The sequence below is a fragment of the Mus caroli genome, unplaced genomic scaffold (genome assembly GCF_978045245.1).
Source record: "Mus caroli unplaced genomic scaffold, Mus_caroli_1 scaffold_17, whole genome shotgun sequence".
NCBI classification, from domain to species: domain Eukaryota; kingdom Metazoa; phylum Chordata; class Mammalia; order Rodentia; family Muridae; genus Mus; species Mus caroli.
The window spans coordinates 63264504-63278264 of NW_028227272.1; the positions used below are offsets into that span (position 1 = coordinate 63264504).

The window sequence follows — 13761 nt, forward strand, 5'->3', positions numbered from 1 at the left end:
AAGAGCTCTGGGGTACTGGTTAGTTCATATTGTTGTTCCACCTGTAGGGCTGCAGATCACTTTAGCTCCTTGGATACTTTCTCTAGCCCCTCCATTGGGGGCCCTGTGATCCATCCAATAGCTGACTGTGAGCATCCACTTCTGTGTTTGCTAGGCCCCTGCGTAGTCTCACTAGAGACTGCTATATCAGGGTCCTATCAGCACAATCTTGCTAGTGTATGCAATGGTGTCAGCGTTTGGAGGCTGATTATGGGATGGATCCCCTGATATGGCAGTCTCTAAATGGTCCATCCTTTCGTCTCAGCTCCAAACTTTGTCTCTGTAACTCCTTCCATGGGTGTTTTGTTCCCAATTCTATGAAGGGGCAAAGTGTCCACACTTTGGTCTTCGTTCTTCTTGAGTTTCATGTGTTTTGCAAATTGTAACTTATATCTTGGGTATCCTAAGTTTCTGGGCTAATAACCACTTATCAGTGAGTACATATCATGCGAGTTCCATTGTGATTGGGTTACCTGACTCAGGATGATGCCCTCCAGGTCCAACCATTTGCCTAGGAATTTCATAAATTCATTCTTTTTAATAGCTGAGTAGTGCTCTGATGAGGCTCCATTTTCTGCTCCAGACAACCGGCCACCTTCCTCGTCAGAGCACAGGTGTCTGCCCGGCCTGAGAGGCTTCTGCCACAGGTTCCTCAGGAGCCAGCTTGGTTCTGGGACTCTCAAGAGGGCAGTATGCACAGGTGAGAGTGTGGAATACAGAAGCTAGCAATCTCTGGGACAGGCGAGAGCCACAGACCCTCTGAGGCAGCACCATTTTAGGCTCCACACAACCGGTCACCTTCCTGGTCAAAGCACAGGTGTCTGCCTGGCCCGAGAGGCTTCTGCCTCAGGTTCCATGGGAGCCACCTTGGTTCTGAGACTCAGCAGAAAGTAGTCTACACAGGTGAGAGTGTGGACTACTGAAACAACGGCTTCTGTGACAGGCCAAAGAAACACAGCTTCTGGGAAAGATCCTGTTTTGGGCCTTCATCTTCGGCCAGGAGGAGGTCCAAACACCAGATAACTGTGCACCTTCCCTGAAAGAGGAGACCTTGCCTGCAGAGAGTGCTCTGACCACTGAAACTCAGAGGAGAGAGCTAGTCTCCCAGGTCTGCTCATAGAGGGTAACAAAATCACCAGAGGAACAATCTCTAAACAGAGACAACTATAACAACTAACTCCAGAGATTACCAGATGGCAAAAAGTAAACGTTAAGAGTCTTACTAACAGAAACCAGGACCACTCACCATCATCAGAACCCAGCACTCCCACTTCTCGAAGTCCAGGGCACCCCAACACACCTGAAAAGCTAGACCTGGATTTAAAAGCATATCTCATGATGGTAGTAGAGGACATCAGGAAGGACTTAAATAACTCACTTAAAGAAATACAGGAGAACACTGTTAAACAAGTAGAAGACATTAAAGAGGAAACACAAAAATCCCTTAAAGAATTGCAGGAAAACATAACCAAACAGGTAGAAGACATTAAAGAGGAAACACAAAAATCCCTTAAAGAATTGCAGGAAAACACAACCAAACAGGTGATGGAATTGAATAAAACCATCCAAGACCTAAAAAGGGAAGTAGACACAATAAAGAAAACCCAAAGTGAGGCAACACTGGAGATAGAAACCCTAGGAGAGAAGTCTGGAACCATAGATGCAAGCATCAGCAACAGAATACAAGAGATGGAAGAGAGAATCTCAGGTGCAGAAGATTCCATAGAAAACATCGGCACAACAATCAAAGAAAATGGAAAATGCAAAAAGATCCTAACTCAAAACATCCAGGAAATCCAGGACACAATGAGAAGACCAAACCTACGGATAATAGGAGTGGATGAGAATGAAGATTTTCAACTCAAAGGACCAGCAAACATCTTCAACAAAATTATTGAAGAAAACTTCCCAAATCTAAAGAAAGAGATGCCCATGAACATACAAAAAGCCTACAGAACTCCAAATAGACTGGACCAGAAAAGAAATACCTCCCGACACATAATAATCAGAACAACAAATGCACTAAATAAAGATAGAATACTAAAAGCAGTAAGGGAAAAAGGTCAAGTAACATATAAAGGCAAGCCTATCAGAATTACACCAGATTTTTCATCAGAGACTATGAAAGCCAGAAGATCCTGGACAGACATTATACAGACACTAAGAGAACACAAATTCCAGCCCAGGCTACTATACCCAGCCAGACTCTCAATTACCATAGATGGAGAAACCAAAGTATTTCATGACAAAACCAAATTCACCCATTATCTCTCCACGAATCCAGCTCTTCAAAGGATAATAACAGAAAAAAACCAATACAAGGACAGGAACCACGCCCTAGAAAAAACAAGAAAGTTATCCCTCAACAAACCTAAAAGAAGACAGCCACAAGAACAGAATGCCAAATTTAACAACAAAAATAACAGGAAGCAACAATTACTTTTCCTTAATAACTCTTAATATCAATGGATTCAACTCCCTAATAAAAAAACATAGACTAACAAACTGGCTACACAAACAAGACCCAACATTTTGCAGCTTACAGGAAACTCATCTCAGAGAAAAAGATAGATATTACCTCAGAATGAAAGGCTGGAAAACAATTTTCCAAGCAAATGGTATGAAGAAACAAGCTGGAGTAGCCATTCTAATATCTAACAAAATCGACTTCCAACCCAAAATAATCAAAAAAGACAAGGAGGGGCACTTCATACTCATCAAAGGTAAAATCCTCCAAGAGGAACTCTCAATTCTGAATATTTATGCTCCAAATAAAAGGGCAGCCCCGTTCATTAAAGAAACTTTAGTAAAGCTCAAAGCACACATTGCACCTCACACCATAATAGTGGGAGACTTCAACACACCACTTTCACCAATGGACAGATCATGGAAACAGAAACTAAACAGGGACACAGTGAAACTAACAGAAGTTATGGAACAAATGGACTTAACAGATATCTACAGAATATTTTATCCTAAAACAAAAGGATATACCTTCTTCTCAGCACCCCATGGTACCTTCTCCAAAATTGACCACATAATTGGTCACAAAACAAGCCTCAACATATACAAAAATATTGAAATTGTCCCATGCATCCTATCAGATCACCATGGACTAAGGCTGATCTTAAATAACAAAATAACTAATAGAAAGCCAACATTCAAGTGGAAACTGAACAACACTCTTCTCAATGATAACTTGGTCAAGGAAGGAATAAATAAAGAAATTAAGGACTTTTTGGAGTTTAATGAAAATGAAGCCACAACATACCCAACCTTATGGGACACAATGAAAGCATTCCTAAGAGAAAAACTCATAGCTCTGAGTGCCTCCAAAAAGAAACTAGAGAGAGCACACATTAGCAGCTTGACAACACACCTAAAATCTCTAGAACAAAAGGAAGCAAATTCATGCAAGAGGAGTAGAAGGCAGGAAATAATCAAACTCAGGGGTGAAATCAACCAAGTGGAAACAAGAAGAACTATTCAAAGAATCAACCAATCAAGGAGCTGGTTCTTTGAGAAAATCAACAAGATAGACAAACCCTTAGCCAGACTCACTAGAGGGCACAGGGAAAGCATCCTAATTAACAAAATCAGAAATGAAAAGGGAAGCATAAGAACAGATCCTGAAGAAATCCAAAACACCATCAGATCCTTCTACAAAAGGCTATACTCAACATAACTGGAAAACCTGGATGAAATGGACAAGTTTCTAGACAGATACCAGGTACCAAAGCTAAATCAAGATCAGGTTAATGATCTAAACAGTCCTATATCCCCTAAAGAAATAGAATAGTCATTAATAGTCTCCCAACCAAAAAAAAAAAAAAAAAACCCAGGACCAGATGGGTTTAGTGCAGAGTTCTATCAGACCTTCAAAGAAGACCTAATTCCAGTTCTTCACAAACTATTCCACAAAATAGAAACGGAAGGTACTCTACCCAACTCATTCCATGAAGCCACAATTACTCTGATACCTAAACCACAAAAAGACCCAACAAAGATAGAGGACTTCAGACCAATTTCCCTTATGAAGACTGATGCAAAAATCCTCAATAAAGTTCTTGCTAACCGAATCCAAGAACACATCAAAACAATCATCCATCCTGACCAAGTAGGTTTCATCCCAGGGATGCAGGGATGGTTCAATATATGGAAATCCATCAACGTAATCCAGTATATAAACAAACTCAAAGACAAAAACCACATGATCATCTCGTTAGATGCTGAGAAAGCATTTGAGAAAATCCAACACCCATTCATGATAAAAGTCTTGGAAAGATCAGGAATTCAAGGCCCATACCTAAACAAGATAAAAGGAATCTACAGCAAACAAGTAGCCAACATCAAAGTAAATTGTGAGAAGCTGGAAGCAATCCCACAAAAATCAGGGACTAGACAAGGCTGTCCACTCTTGCCCTACCAATTCAACATTGTATTTGAAGTCCTAGCCAGAGCAATTAGACAACAAAAGGAGATCAAGGGTGTCTTATTCAGGGTTTCTATTCCTGCACAAACACCATGACCAAGAAGCAAGTTGGGGAGGAAAGGGTTTATTTGGCTTACACTTCCATACTGCTGTTCATCACCAAAGGAAGTCAGGACTGGAACTCAAACAGGTCAGGGAGCAGGAGCTGATGCAGAGGCCATGGAGGGATGTTCTTTACTGGCTTGCCTCGCCTGGCTTCCTCAGCCTACTCTCTTATAGAACCCAAGACTACCAGCCCAGGGATGGTCCCACCCACAAGGGGCCTTTCCCCCTTGATCACTAATTGAGAAAATGCCTTACAGTTGGATCTCACGGAGGCATTTCCTCAACTGAAGCTCCTTTCTCTGTGATAACTCCAGCTGTGTCAAGTTGACACAAAAATAGCCAGTACAATTGACCCCTTGTCAACTTGACACACAAACACATCACTAGTAAGCCTCAACCCTTACATTCTTATTCATCCCCAAGATCTAAATAACTTTAAAAGTCCCACAGTCTTTACATATTCTTAAATTTTCAATCTCTTTAAAATATCCATCTCTTTTAAAATCCAAAGTCTTTTTACAATTAAAAGTCTCTTAACTGTGGGCTCCACTAAAACAATTTCTTCCTTCAAGAGGGAAAATATCAGGGCACAGTCACAATCAAAGCAAAAATCATTCTCCAACCATCCAACATCTGGGATCCAACTCACAATCTTCTGGGCTCCTCCAAGGGCTTGGGTCACTTCTCCAGCCATGCCCTTTGTAGCACACATGTCGTCCTCTGGGCTCCAGATGCCTGTACTCCACTGCTGCTGCTGCTCTTGGTGGTCATCTCATGGTACTGGCATCTCCCAAACGCTGCAGGACCCCTTCAGTCCTGGGCCTTCAATTACAACTGAGGCTGCACCTTCACCAATGGCCTTCCATGGCCTCTCACAGTGCCGAGCCTCAGCTGCTCTGCATGACCCCTTCATGCCTTCAAAACCAGTAACACCTGGGTGACCCTTACACATTACCAAGTCCCACTGCAGAAGGAGTATAACCTTGCCTATCTCTGGAACACAGCCTCTTTGTGCTTTCAGAAAACACTCCCCAGAAGATGTCACCTCAACGATGCTGGTCTCTTCTTAATCACCGCTAATTTCTTAGCTCCAGCTAACCAGCATCAATAGTCCCAGTAATGCAAAGTTTTTGCTTTATTAGTTCTGGTATCTTGTTAATCACAGCTGATTCTTCAGCCCCAGCTAACCAGAACCACAGAATCTTCACAATCAAAACAGCAATGGCCCTGAAAAGAGTCTTTAATTTTCCCTCTGAAATTTTACAAGCCAGACCTCCATCTTCTGCACTGTTCTCAACATTATCTTCCAAGCTCCTACACAACATCTGACAGAGCTCTTAACAACAAATGGATCTTCAAGCCCAAAGTTCCAAAGTCCTTCCACAGTCCTCCCCAAAACATGGTCAGGTTGTCACAGGAATACCCCACTCTGCTGGTACCAATTTGTCTTAGTCAGGGTTTCTATTCCTGCACAAACATCATGACCAAGAAGCAAGTTGGGGAGGAAAGGGTTTATTCGGCTTACACTTCCATGCTGCTGTTCATCACCAAAGGAAGTCAGGACTGGAACTCAAACAGGTCAGAAAGCAGGAGCTGATGCAGAGGCCATGGAGGCAAGCCAGTAAAGAACATCCCTCCATGGCCTCTGCATCAGCTCCTGCTTTCTGACCTGCTTGAGTTCCAGTCCTGACTTCCTTGGGTGATGAACAGCAGTATGGAAGTGTAAGCTGAATAAACCCTTTCCTCCCCAACTTGCTTCTTGGTCATGATGTTTGTGCAGGAATAGAAACCCTGACTAAGACAAATGGGATACAAATTGGAAAGGAAGAAGTCAAAATATCACTTTTTGCAGATGATATGATAGTATATATAATTGACCCTAAAATTCCACCAGCGAACTCCTAAGCCTGATAAACCGCTTCAATGAAGTAGCTGGATATAAAATTAACTCAAACAAGTCAATGGCCTTTCTGTACACAAAGGATAAACAGGTTAAGAAAGAAATTAGGGAAACAACACCCTTCTCAATAGTCACAAATAATATAAAATACCTTGGCGTGACTCTAACTAAGGAAGTGAAAGATCTCTATGATAAGAATTTCAAGTCTCTGAAGAAAGAAATTAAAGAAGATCTCAGAAGATGGAAAGATCTCCCATGCTCATGGATTGGCAGGATCAACATTGTAAAAATGGCTATCTTGCCAAAAGCAATCTACAGATTCAATGCAATCCCATCAAAATTCCAACTCAATTCTTCAACGAATTAGAAAGGGCAATCAGCAGATTCATCTGGAATAACAAAAAACCTAGGATAGCAAAAACTCTTCTAAAGGATAAAAGAACCTCTGGTGGAATCACCATGCCGGACCTAAAGCTGTACTAAAGAGCAATTGTGATAAAAAAAACTGCATGATATTGGTATAGTGAAAGACAAGTAGACCAATGGAACAAAATTGAAGACCCAGAGATGAACCCACATACCTATGGTCACTTGATCTTTGACAAGGGAGCTAAAACCATCCAGTGGAAAAAAGACAGCATTTTCAACAAATGGTGCTAGCACAACTGGCAGTTATCATGTAGAAAAATGTGAATTGATCCATTTCTATCTCCTTGTACTAAGGTCAAATCTAAGTGGATTAAGGAACTCCACATAAAACCAGAGACACTGAAACTTATAGAGGAGAAAGTAGGGAAAAGCCTCGAAAATATGGGTACAGGGGAAAAATTCCTGAATAGAACAGCATTGGCTTGTGCTGTAAGATCGAGAATCGATAAATGGGACCTCATAAAATTGCAAAGCTTCTGTAAAGCAAAAGACACAGTCAATAAGACAAAAAGGCCACCAACAGATTGGGAAAGGATCTTTACCTATCCCAAATCGGATAGGGAAGTAATATCCAATATATATAAAGAACTCAAGAAGGTGGACTCCAGAAAATCAAATAACCCCATTAAAAACTGGGGCTCAGAGCTGAACAAAGAATTCTCACCTGAGGAATAAGGAATGGCTGAGAAGCACCTGAAAAAAATGTTCAACATCCTTAGTCATCAGGGAAATGCAAATCAAAACAACTCTGAGATTCCACCTCACACCAGTCAGAATGGCTAAGATCAAAAATTCAGGTGACAGCAGATGCTGGCGAGGATGTGGAGAAAGAGGAACACTCCTCCATTGTTGGTGGGATTGCAGGCTTGTACAACCACTCTGGAAATCAGTCTGGCAGTTCCTCAGAAAAATTGACATAGTACTACCGGAGGATCCAGCAATACCTCTCCTGGGCATATATCCAGAAGATGTCCCAACTGGTAAGAAGGACTCATGCTCCACTATGTTCATAGCAGCCTTATTTATAATAGGCAGAAGCTGGAAAGAACCCAGATGTCACTCAACAGAGGAATGGATACAGAAATTATGGTACATTTACACAATGGAGTACTACTCAGGTATTAAAAAAATTAATTTATGAAATTCCTAGGCAAATGGATGGACCTGGAGGGCATCATCCTGAGTGAGGTAACCCAATCACAAAGGAACTCGCACAATATGTACTCACTGATAAGTGGATATTAGCCCAGAAACTTAGGATACCCAAGATATAAGATACAATTTGCTAAATGCATGTAATTCAAGAAGGACTAAGACCAAAGTGTGGACACTTTGCCCCTTCTTAGAAATGGGAACAAAACACCCATGGAAGGAGTTACAGAGACAAAATTTGGAGCTGTGAAGAAAGGATGGACCATCTAGTGATTGCCTTATGCAGGGATCCATCCCATAATCAGCTTCCAAATGCTGACACCATTGCATACACTAGCAAGATTTTGCTTAAAGGACCCAGATATAGCTGTCTCTTGTGAGACTATGCCGGGGCCTAGCAAACACAGAAGTGGATGATCACAGTCAGCTATTGGATGGATCACAGGGCCCCCAATGGAGGAGATAGAGAAATTACCCAAGGAGCTAAAGGGAACTGCAACCCTATAGGTGGAACAACAATATGAACTAACCAGTACCCAGGAGCTCTTGTCTCTAGCTGCATATGTATCAAAAGATGGCCTAGTCGGCCATCACTGCAAAGAGAGGCCCATTGGACTTGCAAACTTTATATGCCCCAGTACAGGGGAACCCCAGGGCCAAAAACGGGGAGTGGGTGGGTAGGGGATTGGGGGTCTGTGGGTATGGGGGACTTTTGGGTTAGCATTGAAAATGTAAATGAGGAAAATACCTAATAAAAAAATAAATTAAAAAAAATAGCTGAGTAGTACTCCATTGTGTAAATGTACCACATTTTCTGTATCCATTCCTCTGTTGAGGGGCATCTGGGTTCTTTCCAGCTTCTGGCTATTATAAATAAGTCTGCTATGAACATAGTGGAGCATGTTTCTTTCTTACTAGTTGGAACATCTTCTGGATATATGCCCAGGAGAGGTATTGCCAGATCCTCCGGTAGTACCATGTCCAATTTTCTGAGAATCCACCAGACTGATTTCCAGAGTGGTTGTACAAGCTTGCAATCCCACCAACAGTGGAGGAGTGTTCCTCTTTCTCCACATCCTTGCCAGCATCTGCTGTCCCCTGAATTTTTGATATTAGTCATTCTGACCGGTGTGAGATGGAATCTCAGGGTTGTTTTGATTTGCATTTCCCTGATGATTAAGGATGCTGAACATTTTCAGGTGTTTCTCAGCCATTGGTTATTCCTCAGGTGAGAATTCTTTGTTTAGCTCTGAGCCTCATTTTTTAATGGAGTTATTTGATTTTCTGGAGTCCACCTTCTTGAGTTCTTTATATATATTGGATATTAGTCCTCTATCTGATTTAGGATAGGTAAAGATCCTTTCCCAATCTGTTGGTGGCCTTTTTGTCTTATTGACAGTGTCTTTTGCCTTGCAGAAGCTTTGCAGTTTCATGAGGTCCCATTTGTCAATTCTCCATCTTACAGCACAAGCCATTGCTGTTCTATTCAGGAATTTTTCCCCTATGTCAATATCTTTGAGGCTTCTTCCCACTTTCTCAGCACTCAGAAGTCAGTTCTGTTCAGTTAGCTGAATTCAGTTCAGTTATCAGTGCAGTGAGTGCAGTACATTGCAGTGCAATGCAGTGGAGTCTTGAGTCTGTTCTTGAGTTCATGCAGTGCCTTGCAGATCATCATAGGCAGTTTTAATGGGAAGACAGAAGATGCAGAGAGTAAGAAGCTAGACACAGGTAGAGAGAAAATGTGCCAGAGAATGAGAAGGATCTAGAAGGTTAGAACAGATTGTGACAGTTTGAACCCAAGGAAAACAATTCAGTCAGAAGCCAAGTTTGAATCAGTCTGCTTAGAGAATTTTGGTTTGTTTTTTTGTTTGTTTGTTTGTTTTATTTCATTTTGACCCAGAACAACTAGTTGTATCAGCCAGCTAGAATGAATGAGTTTATTCATCAGTTAAGCTTCTGATATTACAATTACATATATCAATAAAAGTTACTTTAATACAAGAGAAATTCTGTGCATTGTATTTGAATATAATGAAAGTCACACAACAAAATGATTAAGATAGAGACTTATCAAAAGAATATAATTTGAGCTGCTCAATGTAATTTTTTTCTAATAGTACTTTTTTCTATTATTTTGTTGTTGAAAACTTTTTTTTCATCATGCAATCCCTTCTGATTATGGTTTCCTTTTTCTTAGTTACTCTGAGTTTCTCCCTCTCTTTATTCTAATCCAGATCCACACTCATTCTGCCTTTCCTTAGACAACAAACTAGCATCTAAATAATAATAAGGTGAGATAAAACAAAAGACATGAATCAGGTATCTATAGATATGTGGATTTGCATCTTATTTTCAACTCTATTCCATTGCACATCATATCTGTTTTATACCAGTACCATGCTGTTTTTATTACTATTGTTTTGTAATACCACTTGAAATAAATCAGATCTAGTGATACACAGTTCTTTGATCACTCAAGATTGTTTTAGTTGTTATGTTTTGTGTTTGTGAGTACATGCATGCGTGTGTGTGTGTGTGTGTGTGTGTGTGTGTGTGTGTTTGGTAGAATTCTTTAGTTAACCATCTTGCCCTGGATGAGTGTGTGTGTGTGTGTGTGTGTGTGTGTGTGTTCTAATGAAACTGACATGTGAAGAAAAATTTTCTTGGAATTTTGGTAGGGATTATATTGAATCTGTAGATTTGTTTTGGTAGGATGACAATTTTTACTGTAGTAATAATTACAAGCTTCTTCGTATATCTTCTTCAATTTTATTTTTAAGAAACTGAAGCTTTTACCATGTAAGTCTTTCACTTGTTTGGCTAGGTACCACCAAGACATTTTATATAATTTGAGAGTCTTATGAAAGATGTTGCCTCCTTATTTTTTCTTTCTCCAACTGTTAGTATATAGGGAGCTATTGATGCTGAGAGATAATTTTGTGTCCAGATACACTGCTGAAAGTGTTTATCACCCTTGGGAGTTCCTAGGTGAAATATCTTGGTTTCTTATGTATACTATCATATAATCTGCAAATAAAGATACATTGATGTCTACCTTTCCTCTGTATAGTTCCTTGATTTCCTTCAGTTGTCTTATAGCTTTAGCTATGACTCCAAGCAGTATACTGAAGAGGAATAGAAACAGTGGCCAACCTTGTCTTATTTCTAATTTTAGTGGAATGCCTCTCTACTTAAATTGAATTTGCCTATGAATTTGCTGTAAACTATCTTTATTATGTTTAATTATGTCCCTAATTTCTCCAGGACTTTTGTCAAAAGGGGTTTAGATTTTGTCAAGGGCCTTTTCTGTATCTAATAAGATGATCATACCTTTTCTGTCTTTTAGTTTGTTTTCATGCTGGATTATATATTTTGAATAATTCCTGTATTTGTGAGATGAAACCTACCTCATCATTGTGAATGACCAGTTTGATGTGTCTTTAGATTCTATTTGCAAGCATTTTAAATAGATGTTTTTACATCTATGTTTATCAAGAAAATTGTCTGTAATTCTTTCATTGTTGGTTTTTTTTTTTTTTTTTTTGTGGGTTGGCTATCAAGATAACTTTAGCTTCATGAGAATTGGGACATTTGTTAAATACTGCTTCTATTTTGCAGAATGATTTTACACTAATAGGTATTAACTCTTCATTGAAAATCTGGTAGAATTCTTTAGTTAACCATCTTGCCCTGGATATGTGTGTGTATGTGTGTGTGTGTGTGTGTTTATTTGTTTATTAAACATTTGTAAATACCTATTAAGTCCATTTGATTTATGACATCCATTAGCTCCATCATTTTACTCTTTAGTTTTTTGGGTTTTTTTTTCTGGATGAACTGTATACTTGTAAAAGTGAAAAATTAAAGTCTCCAACTATTAGTGTGTGAGGGTCAATCCATGATTCAGGATGTAGTTATTTGTGTTTTAAAAATTTGTTTGCCCTTGTGTTTGGTCCAGAGAAGTTAAGCATTGTAATATTCTCTTTGTGGATTTTTTATGAGTATGTAGAGTCCTTCCTTATATTTTCTGATTAATTTTGGTTTGACGCCTATATTGTCAGATATTAAATAGGCTACAGTGGTTTGCTTCTTGTGCCCATTTGCTTGGAATAGCTTTTTCTGTCCTTTTACCCTGAGATAATGATGCTTATCTTTGATATTAAAGTATTTTTACTGATTGCTGCAGAAGCAAGTATCCTGTTTTAAAAACCATCCATCCTGTTAATTTCTGTCTTTTTTATTAGGGAATTGAAATCATAATGTTGAAGGTTATCAATGAGCATGTTTGTTAATTCTCATTGTTATATTGTAGTGGGGTGTGCGTGTGTGTGTGTGTGTGTGTGTGTGTGTGTGTGTGTGTGTATGTGTGTGTGTGTCCCTCTTTGGCTGGTTTGGAATAATTTATTTCCTATGTTTTCTTGGGTAAGGTTAATCTCTTATATTGAAAATTTCCTTGTAGTGCCTTCTATAAAATTGAATTTTATAGATAGATCCCACTAAAAATATGGAACACTTCAAAAATGTGCCTGCTATTTTCATACAGGGGTCATGTTAATGTTCTACATAGCATTTCAATTTTAGTATATGTACTGCCTAATCAAGAGTCCAGTTCCAAATTTAAAAGCATTATTGGTTGTTTAAGTGAGTATGTTTTCTTGACATGGTGTTGATTAAAAATACAGGCACTTAAAGAGCCTTTTATATTCCCAGGAGAAAGCTATCTGACAAAAATCAAGAAATATCATGGGATTTATGCTTCAAAAATTTGTCAACATAGGTAGATAGAGAATCAGAGGATGTATTATCTATACCGTAACCATTTTGTTAAGAATGTGCAAGCCAAAAACTATATCCTTAGACATTTATATGGCAAGATCAGGAGAAAGTGGTGACAGTATGTTTGGGTGTTTGGGTGTTTGTTTTTCATTTTTATTGGTTATTTTATTTATTTACATTTTCAAATGTTATCTCCCTTTCCAGTTTACCCTTCACCAGACTCTATCTCCTCTCCCTTCCCCCTGCCTCTAAGAGGGTGCTCACCTATCCTCCCACCTACTCCTGCCTCAGCACCCTAGCCTTCATTCCCTTACCCTGGATTATCGAGCCTCCACAGGCTCTGCTCCTTGTAATGCCCAGGAAGTCAATCCTCTGCTACATATCCAGCTGGAGCCATGGACTCCCCCCACCCCCACCCATGTACTCTTTTGTTGGTGGTTTAGTCACTGGGAGCTTTGTGGGGTCTGCTTAGTTGATACTGTTCTTCTTATGGGGCTATAAAACCCTTCAGCTCCTCAGTCCTTCCCCTAACTTCTCCATTGGGGTCCCCTAGCTCAGTCGGATGTTCAGCTTCATCCACATTTGTGGTGTTCAGTTTCTGGCAGATACTCTCAGGGGACAGCTATACCAGTTGATACTATGTTTTATCTCAGTGCTTTATCCAATAAAATATTATCTGTCATGTAATATCTCTTTTGACTATCACCCTAACATTTTTATAATTAAAACTATAATTCTCAAATAAATATTTACATATTAGACAACTTGAGTATATCTTGACTATAGAGGTCCAAGATTCTTAGAAGTATATTAGTCCCATTTCATTAACCTTAATAATCCTAGTGTTTGAGTGAAGTATTTTAAGTCTCCAACAAGTACGAAGAGCTCATTTTAGCAAGATGGTGCTCTTAAGTGAGTTGTTGAACTT

The 13761-nt window shown here is 39.5% G+C and overlaps 1 non-coding gene across 1 annotated transcript; it reads right to left on the bottom strand.

Annotated features, from left to right (window-relative positions):
* Positions 1-12555: 12555 nt before the first annotated feature.
* Positions 12556-12664, bottom strand: LOC115029696 (U6 spliceosomal RNA). Its single transcript, XR_003835243.1, has one exon. It is a non-coding gene; the product is annotated as a U6 spliceosomal RNA (small nuclear RNA).
* Positions 12665-13761: the final 1097 nt, after the last annotated feature.